Raw genomic sequence first — 13,841 nt, 5'->3', positions numbered from 1 at the left:
AGGCCAGGGACTCTGCTCTCCCAGCGTGGTACCCAGATGAGCCTTTCCAGGCTTACTTTTAGGCACTTCTAGGCTGAGCGCTTCTCCATCTCCATAGGATCCCACCAGAGATGCTCCTCCAGGAGGACTTTCTCCAAGAGGAACAAGTCCCTGATAGCATCCCTCAGCCTTGGCTACAGCTCAGAGCCTTAATGCTGCATCTCCCTGTGCTCCCACGAGCCCCTCCTCCCCATCGCTCTCAGCTCTGTCTTTAAAGGCGCAGAAAGGAACCGAGTTGCCCAACTCCCAGTGACTGCCAGCTGGCTGTGAGCACCTGACTCCTAAAAGCACGTGTGATGTCCTCCCTTTCTCCCAGCCCCATTTTATCACTCCCACCTTGAGGTGCTGGTGATTCAGGCTTCCCTCCGCTGCCTCACAGCATCCCTAGCACAGCCTGCATCGTGCTCAGCCAGCGCTGCTTTATTCTTCACCCGCTGCCGAGGGAGGGCCAAAAAGGCATGAATGCGGAGATACCGAGACAAGTGGGAGGGTGGGAAGCGGAGGGAGAATAGCAGCCTCCTGGTGAGTTATTGACCGCAGCATCTCTGAAGAGGAGGGCTGGGAACCTGAATGCATTTGCAAAGCAGAAAAGTTTAGAGCTGCTCCCAAAGGAAGGGTCTGGGATAGAGCCGCCGGTGGGTTTTCAGAGGGTTTTTGGCTGTTGGAAGAGGGATGTGGTCCCCTGACAGTGCACAGCCATGATGTCAGCCATGTCAGGGGAAGGTGTGAGACTCTGTTAGATTCCTGGTGAACTCTCCCCACGCAAGGTCTGCAGGAGTGAGTGGCTGCCCCTGGACTAAGGATTTAACATCCCTCCTGCAGCACCCACCGCTGCCTCTGCCCAGTCTCAGCCACTACCTGCAACTGCCAGCTCCTCTTAACTGGCCTTTTGAACTGGTTTCACTCCTCCTTCCAGTCTAAATCTGCCACCTTTTAACCCCTCAAATGTCCTTGGGGTCCTGTCCAAAGGGACCAGAAGAGAAGCAGCTGCCAGAAGCCCCATCCTCTGCCCTTACTGTAGGGACTGTCAGCACATCTCCTGCCTGGGGACCTCTGATAGCACCCAGATACGGTCACTGAGATGGCAACAGCTCGTCCCCATGTTCCCAACTCCAGCTGAGCCCCCTTGACAAGTCCTCAGCACCTGTTGCAGATCTCTGCCTTGGAGGAACCCTCATCCCTGGCAATCCCAGCAGGCTGCCAGCAATTCCTCCCTGCTTTGCTCTTTCCACTCCACCTGCATATCCCAAACACCACAAAAAAGGTGGGGAGTTAGTCACCTCCTTTCCCCTCCTCAAAAAGTGTTTTGCTAGATACATATACATGTTCACAAGACCAAAAGAGCTAAATCTGGAGCCTGGAGAACTTAGCTGCAATTTTAAAACAACCAGGAGAGCTCAGCACTGTTTTCCAGGCACATTGTCCAGCCGCCTCCAAGCCTGACCACCTCTGGTCTTGCTGGTGCAGACAGCAGCCGAACAATTAAGCGCTGTGAATCAGTCCAGAAGCAGGAAGCGGAGAGGAGAATATCCCAGAGCAAGGCTGAAGATGTCTGATCTCTTCTGATGCTATTTGCCAAGCTTGGGCACAGGGGGAGGGTCATCAGTTAAAGATGATGTGGAGGAGGGGGGGAAGGAGAGGATAAAGAGAACATGCAATTCCCCTAATTAAATCAGCCAGAAACAATGAGGTGCTGGTGCCCTCTAATTTTTAGATTCACAGATTTTTAGGGCCAGAAGGGACCGTGATGTTCATCTAGCCTGACAGTCTGTATTATGTAAAAGCCACTTGAAGCCAGACAGTGCCACTAGCTTTTTAGAAACAACAGCAAGTGCCGGGGAACTTATTAAAAGATCGCGATTCTCTGAAGGTGGAGGGACATGTGGCTCTCAACACACGCTCTGGTAAGGAGGAGGCCAGGTACATCCACCCCACTGGGCTCAAGCTGAACAGACGGCAGCACTGGGGGAAAGAAAACATCATTTTCCTTCCATGTCACACCGTTCCTTTGCCCAGCAAAGACGGATAAGCAAGCAAGGAAAAAAAAAGCAATCCCTTCCTTGTATTTCCTTTTTGAATCTTCCCTAGTCCCTGGAAAAGAAACACCCTACAGGGATCCTGGCCCCGAGACATCTCTTGGTGTACATGCTTTGGTGTAAAACCCCACCGTTTGCAGGGGTGCAGATCTGTAGCAATGAGAGCTGAGCCCGACCTGCCATGCGAGCCAGATCCTGAGCTCCTTACTCAGCCTGCAGCACCACAGAGGTGTAGTCATTGACTGCAATGTGAGTTTCTCTCTGAAGATGGAGCCAGGCAGCATAAAACATCAATAAAGATCTCAGGATGCGTCCCTTTAATGAGCTGAGATTGTAACACGCTGACGGAGCTTGCCAGAAGCTGCCCATTCTGTCAGGAGGAGTAGATCCTGCTGGAGAAGTGTTAAGTGGGTCCTGCTGACTCACTGATGCAGATGGCTCCATCCCCACGCTGACGGCGGTGAGGCAGGAGGTACTGTCTCAGGGGAGAGCATCCAGCGCAGGGGCTGTGCTGGTACCCCGGCATGCGAACCCAGCCGGAGGGTGAATGCAAAAGGAGGTGTATTGGGTTTTTTTGTCCGTGTCCCACTGTGCGTAGCTCAGGGTGTCCCGGTGCATCAGTGGGCTCCCTGTGCCTCCACGGTAGCTCTTTTTGTACAGAAAATATGTTTGTCCCCACGAGGTCCCTGCCCAAATCCTTATCGCCCCCCCCAGCAGAGAAACCAGAGCAAAGACATGACTCAAGCAGCAAGTGTGGCTTCAAATGTTGTACACAGAGAGCCCAACCCTGAGCTCCTTGGGAACCTGCGCAGGGCGGGTAAAGCTGGACAGGGCACTGGTTGTAGAGATATTGGGGGGGGAGGGGTATCAATATAAGCATTTCCTTGCTGGGAAATTGTTAACTCCACCTTCCAACTCCCTGGAAGGACTGGCAGGTGCCTGAGCACCTGTTCCGCCTGCGGTACAGGCAGCCAGCTCTGGAGCTGGACCCCTTGCACCGTATCAGCCAGCTGGCTGCAAGGGGTTCCTCCTTTGGCAGGCGAAGGGTGCAGAGCTGAAGGAGTCTTGTTCCTATTAGGAACAGGCTGCCTTTGGTGAGCCAAAGCCTGAGGTCTGTGTGGGGTGCCGTGGGAAAGTGATGTCTATTTCCCTAGCCAAAACCCGTTGCTACACCCACCAGGGAATCAGGTACCAAAGGGGTTGCACTCTCCAGACCCTAACTGTCCCCAGAGAGCCTGTGGAGCACCGGTCCCTCTTGCCAGGCTTGACCCAGTGTCTGCTGGACATATGCTCTTCATCCGACCTCTGTCTGTATGGCACCTTCAAGCCCTGGCTTGATGGGGATGTGAGGCTCCCATGACTGTCTCTTCTGTCCCCAAGCCCTCTGGGCCAACTCTCTCCCTGGCTTCTATGCCCCATGCTCCCTGTGCTTGCTTCTCCACCACCCTGATCTTTCCTAGGAGCAGTCACCACCCACCGTTTCAGGTCTTCAGGCTTTCCAGAGGTCCCAGACTGAGCTCCACCATGTCTATCAGGCATCCCTGCTGCAGATGCCCGGGTGCACTCAGGTCTCCACCAACCAGCTGGTCCATGCACCCAGCAGCAGATCTTCCACCTCTTGTTCCCCTCCAAGCCCAGGTACCTAACCCGAGCATCCTCCCTCGCCTGGGTACCACGCTTCCCACCCCAGACCAAGCCCTCTCATGCCCCAGTGAGCAAAACTCCTTCCCCGGGGATGGAGGTGGTGGGCAGGGGGGGTGGGAGGCAGCTCCCCCCAATTTCTTTGCCTTCAGCACTTTGAGTTCCCGTTTCAATGTCACTTTAACTTGAGCGTGCGCGTGTGCAGGGGAGAAAGGCTCAGTATTAAATTGCCAATCTGGTCACATGTTGCCTGGGATTTGGCCGTAGCTAAGCAGCACCACCCCCGCATTCACTTTTTTGGCTGGTGACTCCTCTGCTCGGTGTAAGGCAGAGCCGGCAAAGAATAGGAGAAACCGGAGGGAGAAGGAAAAAAAAATAATAAAAAAAATAAGGCGAGTCATTGTGAATGTCAGGAGCTCCTCGGCTGCGGGTGTGACAGCGATCCTCCCCCTCCAAACTTGCTCCGGGTGAGAGCCAAAGAGAGAGGATTTCATTAGGATCTGGTAGCAGGCTATTTTCAGAGCTGACATCCTACCCACGGCTAAAAATAGCTGGTCCCCTCCACGCAAACCAGGGTTTCTTTTCTGTTAAACTTTAATAAACCTCAGCAAGGCTCAGACCTTGCTTTCTCCCCACACTTTGCTCCCTTGCTTGCCCCTCTTACTTCCATCATCCCTTGCTTTCCCTCTTTGCCATCCCTCATTTCCCACTGCCCCGGAGTCCTCTCCTACCTGGTCCCAGCTTGCAGGGACTGGAGTGGAGGCGTCACCGCAGTGGGGCTTGGGGAGCGGAGGGCTGGGGTCGCCTCCTACCCCAAAGCAGCATCCTGCACATGGAGCCGGGGGCTCTGGGTGGCCAAGCAGGCAGTGAGGGCTTGAGACGCCTGGGCTGCTGCCAGGTGCAGGCAGGGAGCCTCCGGCACCCCTCCAGAGCTCAGCCCCGCTCCCTCGGAGTGCCCCAAAAGCAGGGGCTGCACACGCTGCACCCCAGGAAGGTGCAAAAGCGCAGCTGGAGCGCGGGTGGAGCCAGCCCAGCCGCAGCCCCAGGGCCTGACCCCCACCAAAGGAAGATGCTTTGCTTTGGTGCCCCACGCTCAGGCGTGGGGAACCCGGGGCACACGGCCGGGCTGGACTCGCGGGGTCACAGCACGAAGCTGTCCCACCTGTAGAGGCTGGCTCCAGCATTCAGCCGCAGTCACCTCTAAGAGGGCTCTCCTGAAAACACCGCCAGCCTAAAAACTGCGTCCCTCCCCGGGGGGGCTCTCCCTCTCCTGCTGCGGCTGGCCCTCCTCTCCGAGGGGCTGTAGCAATTCCCTCCCTTCATTAGCACTGCCACCTCAGAGGTATTTATAGCCAGCACCTACCCCCTCCTCTGGGCTTTTTTAAAGACAAAACAAATTAAACTCCTTCCTGAGCTCCTCTTTAGTCCAGCCTGGCAGCCCCAAATCCCATGGCTTGGAATAACCAACCCCTGCAGAGACCTTCCCTGCTCAGTGCATGCACCCTGCCTCTTCCAGCCCCAAAACTTCCACGGCTCCCGGCCCGGCACAGCCAAACCTCAGCAGAGGCTGCAGCCGGTTCGGGCTCTGCTGCTCCTCGGATGGAGCCAAGGGTCACCCTCAGCTGCCTTCTCGGCTCCCCCCAGCCACCCATCGGTCCCTGCCAGCTCGGAGCATCCCTCGCACCCACATCCCCAGGCAGCCTCGCACACCCAGGTGCGCGGGCAGGGCTGGTGAGGGCCGGCCTGGCACACCTCGGGGACAGCCAGGGGGACTGGGAGCAGTCTCATCGGCTCAGCCCAGCGCCCACCAGCACGGTGGGCTCCGCTCGCCTTCTCCCTCCGCCCCACGCCGGGTGTGCACCGGCCCTTTGGAGGCCCTGGCCGCCGGCCAGCCAGCCATTTCCTGGTAATCTAATAGCTGCAGCAGATGAACTGAAAATGCATTTCCTGCCACCGTGCTGTAAAATTTTTATTAATGTAAGGAGAGAACGGAGCGCTGGCTCATGCCGCCCGGGGCCGCAGCGGGGCGGAGGGCAGTGGGACCTCGGCAGAGCAGCCGGGGGCTGTGGGGACAGCAGCTGTGCCACAGTGATGCTGCCAGAAGGTGGAAGTACAGGGCTGCATCCCCCCACTGGCAGCATCGCAGTACGGGGAAACTGAGGCACGGGCAAGGGAAGTGCCTCCCATGGAAGTAAAATTAGGCAGCAGCCCCCCAGTTGCCTCCCCAGGGCAAAGGACCATGCGGGTGGGTTTTGCAAGGGGGGCTCATGGGGATGGAGGCACGGGGAGAGGAGCCAGCGTGCCTTGGTGGATGAGCACTGCGGTGGGAGACCTGCCACACATTGCTGCCTGCCCTCCGTGTGGCATCTCACCCACCTCCTGCCTGTCTTCATGCCCTGGGCTGACTCCTTCCCAGCTGGAAAAGGGACATCCCAGTTAAAATCCCCCATTAAGGCTCTCCTGTGTAAGGAACAGCCTATAGCAGCCAGTAAATAATGACCACCAGCCTCCGAGTTTGCCTGGGAAGGGCGCAGAAATGCTTGCTAGGGAGGAGAGAGGTGCTGCAGCTGGGACACGCGTGTCCTTGCAGCTCTATTTCAGCAGCAGTTGCTCTTTCCACCCACGATCTAGAGCCCGCAGGGGCTCTGCAAAGGACCTGCAGAGCCAGCAGCCAGCTCGGCATCCTCTCCACACCCCACTTGAGCATCCCCCTCCCCACTGACCCCCAGCCCCTACATCCCACCCGGGGACGGTGTCACCACCCCAGGGTATCCAGCTGGTGACATCCCTGTGGTGACAGGGAGCAGGCAGCCCTGGGGCCACGGAGCTGGAGCCGTTTGCACAGCCCTTTTCCCACTCGGAGCCTGCTCCCTGTGCCAAGGCAGAGCTAAATTGGAAAAACACACACAATGACCTCTTGTGGAATGTAGTATGAATATTTGATAGGTCTAATGTAATCATATCCAATCGATACAGGCAGGAATATCTCTCCCCCTCCTCCCCTGCGCTCTCACTCTGCCCTGTCCCTTCCTCTCTTTCCCTCTCTCTCCCTCGCTCTCTCTTTCATTAATGCATTCTCCACTTTACATTATTTATTAACTTCCTTCCTTTTTTTTATTTAGAAAAAATAAATTAAATAACAGTGGTTATCTGGAGGCTTGGACCCACCTGCCTAAGCGCTTTTGGGTCAGGCAAAAACTTTTCTGACCTTCTCTCACCTCCTCGCCTTCCTTTGCTGAGACAGGGAGGGTCTGCCACAGGGCTGTGACCCCCTGACACCCCATCCCTCACTGCCCCTCAACACAGCCCATATCTCACCACATGGCACAGCAGAAGATGCCCCAAGCCCATAAGCAAGCCCCTGAGGCACAGGCAATGCCATGGAGGTTGAGTGTCTCCAGGTCAGGCCAGAAGGACAGTGCTCCCACCTCCAGCATGGCAGAGCTCCCCCGCTGCCCTCAAACCAAGCCTGGCTAGGGCAGCGACATGGGCAGGGTGGTGGCCAGACCCGTGGGGAGCCGATGCTCTGCTCCAGGGTCTCACAAACCCAGCTCATCTGTCCCTCGCTGTGGTTCCCAGAAAAAGCATCTTCTAAGATAGGCTTCAGGGCTCCATTGGAGGGTGGTGGTAAGGGGTGGCACCAGTGTCCCCCTGCTGCCTGCACCCCCCCAAACCCCACCTTTCGGCAGTGGCTGGAGCTTGTCTGGCTGCAGATCCCAGCCACTGGCACTTGGTGAGGTGGGACCCACAAGCAGGAGGAATGGGAGGCTAAGCCCACCACAGGGAGGGGTCTTCTGGCACATTGCCACCGATGACGGGTGAACTCCAGCCCACGCTCCCCCCTCCACACCTGCAGAGCTGGTGACAGAGAGCAGCGGAGATGCTTGAAGCCTCTTAATGGGCTGGGAAAGGTGAGGAGGAGGTTGAAGCTTCCTATATGGGGCTGGACTCTCCCCAAAGCTACTTCCAGAGCTTCCCAGAGCAGCCAGGCATATTTTGGCAGTCCAGGGGTGCTCCCTGGGGATGCTGCTGGTCCATGCTGCCCTGCCAGGGTGGGCTGAGCACAGGGCAAGCCCTGGGTAGGGACAACCACACTGTCTGCCTCTGTGCCAAGAGCCCTGACACCAAGACCCTCCCAGGGCCACTTAATAGGGCAAAGAGACCCCAGGCTGGAGAGCTGCATTCCTCCACTCCAAGCAGAGCTGGACCTGAGGGGCCATGGAAAAGCTGGGGCAGGGCCAGGTTCGGCTGCAGGCAGTGGGAAAGTCGAGGCGAGTGGGGAAAGGGGCTGTGCAGCAGCCAAAGCAGTGACCCCGCGGAGGAGGGTACCCCTGGGGCTGGGGTGTGGGGGTGAGCAGAGGGGGTGAACCCAGGGATGCCCTGAGGGAGCTGGCAGGCAGCCCTCCCCCGTCATGCTGCGTTCAACTGCTCCCAAATACAGCGACTGGCAAAAAGGGGGACCTGCACGCACCACCCCTCTCTTGGAGGTGGGTGGCAACAGGACATGCCTTGCTCGGAGGCTGCATCAGCAGGGCTGGCCACCTTGCAAGGAGAGACCACAGTGTTTTGTTGGGCAATTTTGAGCTGGGGAGCCCCACTACGGGGCTCCGTCCGCCTCCCGATGGCCATGCTGCTGCCGGGTCCCAGCAGGGTGGGAGAGAAGCCATGGCCTGAGCCCCTGGTGCAGGCAATCAGGCACAGGGGTGATGCTGGGGAGCACATACAAGAGCCACAGAACAGACCTGGGGACATGCGACATGGGTCCTAGGGGGGCTCTGAACCTCAGCTGGGACGAGGTCCTGGGTTTAATGGGCACCGTCTCTGCAAGGCTCCCACCTGACTCATCCCACCTTCTCCCACTCATCCCCAGGGGAGGTCAATCTCCTTCCTCCTCGGGTACCTGCTCTGGGGCAGGAAGAGCATCCACCCCCAGGACAGGAGAGGAAATTCTGGTTGTATAGAGCCTCATAAAGACTCACCTTTCCCCTGTCTCCAGGGGGAGGCATGGGCAGGTGCAGATGCTGCCTCATCCCTGCACCAGCACCTGGGTGTCTGTCCCTCTATGGACACCCCATTTTCCCAGGCAGGGCAATGTGAGGCTGAATGTTTTATTATTTTCCATGAGGGAAGGGTGTGAGAGCAGCCTGGGAGAGGACCTGCTGCTCCAAATACACAGGTAACAAAGTCAAAGGAAGGACTTGTCTTTGCCCACAGTTGGCAGCTCCTCCCTTTCTGGAGGACACCACCAAGCACATATTAATGGAAATCAGGAAATTAAGTCAGTTCATGGTTCCTTGACTCAGTTTACCACTTCTGATAGGTGCAATGGCTTATTCTTTGCCTGCAGTTATTTGGGAAGCATCCTTCCTTCTCCCATGCTATGGGAGATGTGGCAGACCCCCAGGGCGCAGCCAAAGGAGGAGGTTGGCCACTGCTTTCCAAGATACCATGATCCAAAGCACCTTTGCCGGGGGTTATCACAGAGCAGGCTAGAAGAAGGGCAGTGATCCAGCCTCAGTGTTGGCCATAGCTTCTCCCCCACTACTAGTGTCCCCAGGCAGCCTGGGGGATATGCGAGATTTCAGCTGGGAACAGGCCTGAGAAAATCATGGGCTCCCTGTGGAAAGCACATTTGAATCCACCTGGGTCTGTTTGGAGAGAGAAAAGGATCATTCATCCCTGAAGAGGGAAGGCTGAGGGCTTCCTGCTTCCCCACTGAAGGTTTCCAGACGGGTCCCATGGAGGAGCTGCATGTCCCCACCACTGGGTCTCATAAACCAGGGCTGCTCAGGGCACAGGGGAGGTAGAGCCACCCAGGTCTCCCAGCAAACCAAGATGTAGCACTGGCGGGGCCCTGGGGGACTGTGACAGCTCTCCCCAGACGGCTCCCCCATCACCCTCGTGCCTGGCTCACGGATGCACCAGCACTGCCGTCGCACATGTCACCGCTGCCCAGCCCCAGCTCACGCTCCCCTCGTGGCTGGGTTTTGCTGAACCAGGAAAATCAATAGTGGCTGTCTGCTGATGGCCAGACCGGGCGGGGGGGTCAGACGGAGGGGAGGCAGGGGCTGAGGCGAGGCAGGGGGACAGAGGAAGAGCAGGGGGACCCCAGGGGCTCGGGGAAAGGCAGCAGAGCTGCATGGCAGAAGGTTTGGGCAGAGACCTGCAAGGGTTTGTCTCCCATCCCCGGAGGGTCTGCAGGATTCACCCTGCTGATGCAGCCCCCTTCTCCCAGCCCCCTGGCAGAGACCCGGCTGCCATAGACACACGGGAACCGACAGGGACTCTGCTTTAATGCAAATCACTTATTGACCCTGCAGAGCTGAGGGCGGAGGAAGATTGAAAGGAGGAAGTGTAGGGAAAGAGCTCCAATTAGCAGCATCAAAGCTATATATTATCTTCTGGAACGAGTGCCCTGGCCAGCAGGCAGCAAGCCAGTGCAGTGGCTGCTGTGCAGCATGGTGCTGGGGGTGACCTGGCCTTGCACAGAGCCCGGGGACCCCCCAGAGCATCCCCACTCACCCCCCAAGAAAGCCCCCAGTGCCCACCACCCTCCCCCGCACGCAGAGGCTGCGCAGCTCAGGGCGGCCCTTGGCCACATGCACCCAGTTGGGAGAAGGGAGCCGGAGCTGGTGAACCTGCCAGGTGGCTGCTGGGACCAGGGAAGGGGCAGGTGACATTGTGCCAAAGGATGGGCAGAGAAGGACCTTCCTCCTCGGCCATTTGCCCTCTCCTTACGGGATCCAGATGCCCGTGGTGGTGCTCTACATCATTTCAGCGATTCCCTCTCACTTTCCCAAGACACTGAGAAGAAGAAATTTACTCAAGAGCCCTGGGAAAAACAGCTCCATGGCAGCCAAGCGAGAGGTAAAAGAGCTGCTGGGGTGTGGGGCCCAAGGCAGGAGGTTTGGAGCTACCAGCAGGAGCTGGGTGCTGGAGGGTCATACCCATATTTCCTGCTGTCCTCCCCGAACGAGGGGACACCCAAAGGGTGTCTTCAGGGCCCCTCCATTGCTGCAAAGAAAAAAACATTGAGAGCAAATGCTCCACTTCTAACAGAGAGAGAACCCTCTGTCGCCTTCTTGCTCCAGCACTTCCTACCATGCCTCTGCCTCCAGTACCTCCAGCATCTTCACGTACCCTGCAAGGGTCCCACGGACTCGTTTCCTGAGCCCACCCACACATGCCTCTGACCCCAGGATCCCAGGGGATGAGGAAGGGTCTCACATCCCCAGAGACACCCCAGCATCCCTGGGCAGACGCTGTTCCCAGGAGAGCTTCAGAGGTTTCCTGAGCTGAACAAGCCCCCGTTGTGTGTTCCCCTTTCCCTTGAACTGCCTCCCTGTCCTCAACAGGGAGCTGGGAGCGAGAGGACCACAAAGCCTCCAGCTCCCCCACGGCACATATTCAATATCCCATAAATGTTTGTCTTTTACAGGACACGTCAAGCACATACTCCAGCTTGCAGGAAGGAGACTTGCCAACCTAACGGCTCATGTCAGGAGCTGTGGGATGAGCTTCTGATTCCTCAGACCTGCGAGCACTGCCTCCTCCTGTCTGGGGTCTGTACTGGCCTCAGACATCAGAGGATGCCCGCAGTTGAGTGCAACCTGCCTGGATGAAGAGGGTGAAGGTCTGTGAGAAGAGCACAGCTCACACCCGAGCCCAGATCCCTTCTGGGTTCTCCCCCTCCATGGTCCTACAGGCAGGGGCAAACCATGGGTCCCGGCCGCACCATGGCTCTGGAGCTCAGAAGGTGACACCAGGGTGGGGTGGAGGAACCCCAGATTGGAAGGAGATGCTCTCCTTGCAGACATCCCACTGAGAACGGTCCCGTGAGCTGGTGACAAAGGTGCTGCCGGTCCAAGGGGGAGCGGAGGCAGCTGGCAGCACGCAGCCCCCAGGCCAAGCTCATCGGAGAGAAACCGTGACGTAAGGCTGGGGGAAGCAGGGTCCTGGCCTTTCCCAGGCTCCGCCGTGCTCCACGCTCCAGTTCCCTGCCAGTTTATCAGCCACTGGAGTGCGACCAAGGGAACATCGGCCAGGACAGAACAAACAAACATCCGAGTTTGGGCTTCCTTCCTTCCTTCGAACAACCCAAAAAAAAAAAAGGGGGGGTGGGGGTGGTGGAATTAAATTCATTTTAAAAAAGCAAAACTGAAACAAGACAAATAAATAAGCATTTTTGTTTCTGTGGGGACGTGATGCATTCTTGGGAGTGGGAGCTTGGCCTCGGGGAGAAGTAATGCCAGAGCAGCAAAGCCAGTGACGGCACGGGTGGCCCCATGGGCAGCTCACCACTGCACCCAGAGGGACCCGGCGCGTGTCCCTCGGCTCCGATAGCCCTTGGATCAAGCGCTGTGCCGGTGTCAGGATCGCAGCCACACTGGGGGCTTTGCCTCAGGTTTTACCTTGCATTCTTATCACCATTGTGCACGCCAGGTTCTCCTGCTAGCCTCCATTCCCTCAACCCTCTTGAAATCACTGACCAGTGTCACTCTAAGAGACAGAAGTTTAGAGGCAACTTTAGTCCTAAGAAGTGTCATGAAAGGACAGAGTGAGGAGGAACAGAGGGGCTCAGCCCCTTATGACACACCAGAAAATCCCCCTGGACTCTCAGGTCCCCAAGACAGCCACATTTCACCAGTTCATAGCCTATTGAGAGGGGAAGTTCTGGTGGGCAGAGGTTGTTTTGCCCTTTTCATTTCATTACAACAACCTTGCAGCATGGGTCAGTTAAGACCAACCAGCAACTGGAGCTCCAGTCCCTGGACCCTCCTAACCCTGACCTCCCAAAGGTCCTCCGGATTTTCCTCTCATCTTACTGTGCTGTGTTATCCATGATGGGGTTTGTTGGGTTGAGATGGGCCAGGTTGGATCATTCATGTTGGTTGGGTTGTGTCACTCTCGTTGGGTTGTGTTATGTTGGATCACTGGCGTTGGGTTGGGTTGTTTTGGGCCACTCACATTGGGTTGCGGTGGGCTGGGCTGCATCATTCAGGTTGGATTGTATCGAGTTGTGCTGGATGTGCATCAGAATAAAATAGTTCCAACACCCAAACTGACATCTTTCAGAATTTTTGTCCTGTGAGTGTCCCACACTCATTTCCAGGAACATCCCCTGTCCGCTCAGGCACCTATTGTTCTGGTTGCTCTTGTGGAAATTGCCATGTTTCCTGTAAAACGTGAATTTCCTGTCTTGACATGCGGAAATGTCCCCCAATTTTTGCCAGCGTGGAAGCCACGTGTAAAGAGAAACCTGTGTGTGCCCTGCACGTCACAGAAAGCACCACCTGACATCAGCACCGGCAACACAACCCCTGAGAAATCCTGTGAGCAGGGAAGGGTGACAGATTTCTTGCACGGCCCGTCAGAGCGGAATGAGCGAGCCCAACGGAGGATGCATCTGTAGGATGCAGAGTCACTTTCCTCTGCGCGTGGCGATGCGCTGCTGACCTCGGAGCCCCACGGCACTGGAGCTGCTGCAGGGACCGGCAGGGCCTTTCCCAGGCAGAGGGCTAATTCTGTATCCCCCGGGCCGGATGCGGTATCTCGTCACCAGCACCCATTAGGGAAGGGAAGAGCATTGTGTGGGCTGTTGCTTTTTTTAAAACCGTTTCTTGACCCCAAGACTAGCATGCGAGTGAGAGCCGCTGCTGGAGGAAGGAGGGGAGAAGAGGAGGGGGGGCAGAAAATTCCCAGGTCCCAGCTCTCCCTGGGAAATCCCCAGAAAGCTCCCAGGCGCTTTCTTTCCCAGCACACAACATACTACGTGCCAGGGCCAAGCAGCAGGTGCATGTCCAAAGCGCTGGGCACCTGGGGGAGAGGGTAGCCAGCCAGCGCACCTCCAAGGGGGACTGGGGTTGTGGCACTGCCAGCCCCTGCCCCACAAGACACGGCAGGTCCAAGCTCAGCTCTGCAGGGCACAAGAGGGACTGCACACCCTGGTGAGCTCCAGAGACCACACTCCATACCCCTAACGGTGGCTCATCTACGTGAGACACAAACCATGGGACATCCTGATGCTGCTGCACTGCTCGTCCTAAACGCAGCCAGCGGAGACACCACAGGAGGGGGATCTTTCCTCCCCAGAGCCCCCCAGACCCTTAGCAGCCTTTCAGCTGA

This window comes from Falco cherrug, chromosome 15 (assembly GCF_023634085.1).
Source record: "Falco cherrug isolate bFalChe1 chromosome 15, bFalChe1.pri, whole genome shotgun sequence".
In the NCBI taxonomy this organism is placed as follows: domain Eukaryota; kingdom Metazoa; phylum Chordata; class Aves; order Falconiformes; family Falconidae; genus Falco; species Falco cherrug.
This window is presented reverse-complemented; position numbering follows the sequence as displayed.